Consider the following 4,893-nt stretch of genomic DNA (forward strand, 5'->3'; position numbering starts at 1 on the left):
CTGCTGTTCACTCAGCTGCTGCTTTGTACTCTTCTCTCCACAGTTCAGCCTCTACTTTGGAAGTAGTGCTGGATTATGCTCCTGACTTGTCTCCTTCCTTGGACTCTTGCACCCCCCTCCTTTCTCACCATGCTATTAGACCTGATTGGTCCACCCACCAGGATATAGATGTCACCTTTTCACAGAGGTCACTTTCTGCTGCTATTGACAAGGCTTCCTTTTCCACCTTGCTATCTCAGGCCGCTGATGTCTGCTCCCGAGCTCTGGTCTTGTCTTTTTCAATCCCTCATTCCGGTAATTGGCTCTCAGTGGTTCCCTCTCGTCAGCTTGGTCTCCATTTTCTTGATCAGGAATTCCGGTCGTGTGTTCAGTACTGGTTGGGTTTCTCTTCTGGAAATTCCCCTCCCTGTGCTGTATGCTCTTCCCCTCTTGACCCCTTATGTGATCATCAAGTGGGTTGTCGTGGGAACCGGGACTTAATCCGCCATCATGATTCCCTTTGTGATGTCCTCTTCTCAGCTGCCCAATCAGCTGCCCTTGCTCCTCAGAGGGAGATGCCTTCCTTGATCCCAGGGTCCTGTGCCTGGCCTGCCAATGTATTTCTCTCTCATCGGGATGGTGGTCGGCCAGCGGCCCTGGATGTCACAGTCATCTCCTCTCTTCAGGCGGCCACGGTGGCTGATTCAGCTGTTATTTAAGGTTCAGCTTTAGGGGTGGCTGAAGCACGTAAACTGTCTATGCATGCTGCCGCTTGTCATCAGGTTGGTGTCAATTTCTTCCCTCTGGCTGTTGAAGTCCTAGGAGGTTGGAGCCCTCCAGCAGTCTCTATAATCTGCTCTATCGGTCGTCGGTTAGGCCAGCGTATTGGTTGCAACCCTTCTGTTACCTGCTCCCATCTCTTCCAGCGCCTCTCAGTCTCTTTTTGGAGAGGTAATGCTGCTATGTGGGTTGCTCGGCAGCCCTCTCTCGCATCCCACATTGATGGTTCCCTTTAAGGGATTCTTTGTTTTAATTGTTTCCTTTTGTTGTTGTTATTTTTGGTGTTTTTTTTGTATTTTTTGTTTGCTTCTTGTATCTTTCTGTCACCATTTTATTAATAATAATAATAATAATAATAATAATAATAATAATTATTATTATTATTATACTACTGCTGTTCTTCCATTTCTTTATTTATAATGATAATGATAATAATCGTTATCATTATTGTCATTATTATTGTAATTATTATTATGGCTCATGCTTTTTGTCCTCTGTCTTATTCAAAACTTTGCTATTAAATATGCCTATTTTTCACTTTATCATATTCCTATTTCTCAATTTTGTTTTTCTCTTCTTTTCTTGTTTTATTTTTTTTATTTTGGTATCGCTCACCTCCTTTCTGGGGGTGAGGAATGTAGTAGATGCCATGTGCTTATGCGCATGAGAGACACACATTTCCCTTTTGTTCTATTGTCTCTTGTCCTGTTAGTTCTCCATTATTCTCTCTATCCCTCTTAAACTTTATTTTGTGATGATATTTCATTCTAAATTATATTCAGTTAAGACCTTTGCTCTTAACAAGCAATGTCATAGCTTTGGAGTGACAGATTGACAGAAGGTTAAGAGATGAGAAAGAGTTTTAGAGACGAGGAAGATGAGAGAAGTAAAAATGACGAGAGGGGGTAGTTTTAGATATAGTGTGCTTCAGTCTAAAGCTAGATGAACCAGTATAAGTGGAGTGAAATGAAACAAAATTAAGTACATCAAACGCCTTAGAAGGAAGAGACAGAGATTTAAGAAAAAAGTAATATTGTGAACTAAAGTTCAAGTGTCATCATGAGGGGCAGTAAGAGGAGAGATTGCAGTCTAAAATTTTAGTCAGAGGTGTAATCATTCAGTATCCCCTTAGTAGCTCGTCTTTGGAGAGCTTCCAGAAGTTTAATGTTTTTCAATAGATGAGGCATCCAGATTTTGCAGCTGCATGTTAACTGAGGTCTCACTAAGGTAATGTACAGCTTTCAACGAATGGATGATGTGGACTTAGGACAACGGAGTAGACTTAACATCTTGTAAGCCTTGGCTACTGTGGTACTAATGTTGTTTGACCAAGAGAGGTTGTGAGTTAGTAGAAGACCAGGTCACGACTGGTGTTTTTTACTTCAAGGAGTTGACCATCAATACATAAAGTAAACAGAGGGGAGGGGTGAAGAGAGAAACGAATAAGGAATGACTTGGTATTGTTGAATGCAATGTTATCCCCACTCCACTGGACTTGTGAATCCAAATCTGCTGATAGGATGGAAGCACTTAGTATTGTCAGCATATACAGTCAAGCCTGTCTAAAACGGTTACCTTGGGACATGCATTTAGTGGCTGTCTTATACAGGTGGCCTTTTTATAGAGATGCCTTATAGGCCTTGCCCAGCGTTGCGTAGGCGAGGACTAGGTACTCGGCTTGTCTGTCAGTGTTTCAGTCATTTCTTCTGTGTGCTCTCTTTTGTCTTTGAGAATGTATATCTTTATAATCGTGCACTCTAAATCTGTGAGAGCTTCTCTTCTGTTACGAAAAGTCTTGCTTTACTGCCTTGAGATGTTTAGAGAGCAGCTCCAGCTAGTAGAAGCTTTGTATCTCACGAGAAAATGCCCAGCAATAGCAGTAGTACTCTGAAGGTAAATGAGACTGTTTTCCAGTAAATCAAGACTAGTTATTGTTTTAATAAGTGTGGCACTTCTTGTTGGTGAGTTATAGCTTCTTGAATTTCAACCCAAGTGAACTATATGTAGTCTAAAGGTAAACTCTCTCAGATCACTCAATTTACACCTAGGCAACAGTATTTGTGCCATTATAATGTCACATAGCACATATAAGAAAAAAATCTGAAAATTCCTTCTTGTTGCAGGGCTTGCTGCCATGAAATAATTAATTAATAGTTGATGATGTCATGCCACACCTCCAAGTTGGGAGTAGCTGGATTAGCTTGCATGCTGCTGCTTCTGCAGGTAGTCTGGGTTGATCTATACAAGCTAGCTGCTATCCCTCAGGAGTACATTTGTTTTTATATATATGCAATTTGCATGTTAAAGTTCGTTTAATTTTGATAATCGAACAGCTATAGGGGCGAGGCCACCCACTATAGGTGTCTCGTATACAGTTTAAATTATGCTGTAGAAACTATATAACAAGACTTAAAGAACTTTTAGGCACCCCTGAAGACCAAAAATGAGTGGTATAGTACTACTTCGAAATTAATAATTATGATGCAAATTAAAATGGGCGCAGTGATATAGGTGTGGTTATCTGGCCACCTGTAGACACAGTGGTGGTCTTTGTCCATCTTAATGGAGTTGAATTCTGTCAGTGACCGTTAACCATTTTGCAGAGTGATCACTGAGACAGGTAAGTTCTGTGTTACAGTCATTGTCCAAAAATTTGGGACATCAAATAGTGATCGTTTTGAAGTAGCTAGCTGTTTTAAGCAGGTGACCGTCTAGACTGGTTTGACTCTAACAGGACTGAGTTGTGTTGAGCCAAGGTAGGGATGTCATTAATAAAGATGACAAACAACAGTGAACCGAGGATACTGTAATTATATCTGCTTAGATGATTGCAGACTCAATGTTATTAAATCAAAATTCTGCTTATATGCATATAGATTACAAAAGATAAATCTAGCATGGAACAGTCTAGTTACATATCATAGAGAACTTTCTACAGACATCTGAATACATATTGTAATTGATACAAACACAACATATAGATATATATATACAAGTAAATAAGGAATCTTCTGGAAAAAACTACATGGTAAGTAATAAGAATGATGTATTCCTACATCTTTCTTGCCCTGGAGATGGGAAGTAGTAAAAGTAGAAATGAAACAAACCCAGAAACAAAAAGAAACGATGAAACGGCATGTAGATGTAATTATTATTAATATTAATTATTAGGCTATTAATAATTATTAATAATCATGTGACATAGTTATAAAAATTAAAAAAAGAACAGTTAGAACGCGGCTGTATTGGGGTTTCTCTGCTCCTTCTCGCTGAGATTTTAGGAGTAGTCTCTTCTCTTTTCAATTTGTTTTTATGGAGTCTGATTCAAATGTTGAGATTGTGCTCATTTAGAAGAGTAGGCACCGTATAATAGTAGACGATACCACAGTTTTGGTAAGTGAAATTGTTCCTGTGACCGGCAGCTTATTTGTCTTTCCAGAGACAAGCTCTGACTCTGAGAACGATACCTTTCCCCCGTTTGCTTCGGTGAAGGAAGAAATAGACAGCTCTGATTCTGAAAGGGACACCTTTCCCTCGTTTCTTAATGTAAAGGAAGAGAAGAAGTCATTGTTAAAGAACCCACTCGCATTGGTTGGTTAGTTATTATCATGTCTGTCTAATTTTCACTGGTATAACTTTTTAGTCTAGTTACAGCAGCAGTGAAGATGTCTTCAGTATGGATAGTACTTCAAGCAAGCTACCTAAGCATTACTAGTATGTTCTGACACCATTTACGTCTTACACTCATTATAATTAATTTTGTAGTAAATTCGCTGAAGAACAATTACAGTAGCAATTGGGACAGCAAATCCCTATTTCTGAATATGGTAGTAGGAGTTATACAGCTGTAGACATATTAAATATGCTTATTTGTGGTGTCCCTGATACATGCTCTGTACTAAAAAACCTACAGGTGTTCGTTTGCCTGTTTCATTCATTATTGATTGAAACTGCATCCAATTAAGGGATATTGCTGCTGATGACAATGGGGTTTGGATTACAAGTAATCCTCGTTGCTCATACTCTGTTCATGTGTTTTGTGGCCATGTTATTGCTGCCACACATCTTACTGACGGGAACTTTACTAATGACACATATACCCTTTGCGCTCAATATGGCGGCACCCATAAGAGC

This window comes from Amphimedon queenslandica, unplaced genomic scaffold (genome assembly GCF_000090795.2).
Source record: "Amphimedon queenslandica unplaced genomic scaffold, v1.1 AMPQUscaffold_13064, whole genome shotgun sequence".
NCBI classification, from domain to species: Eukaryota; Metazoa; Porifera; class Demospongiae; order Haplosclerida; family Niphatidae; genus Amphimedon; species Amphimedon queenslandica.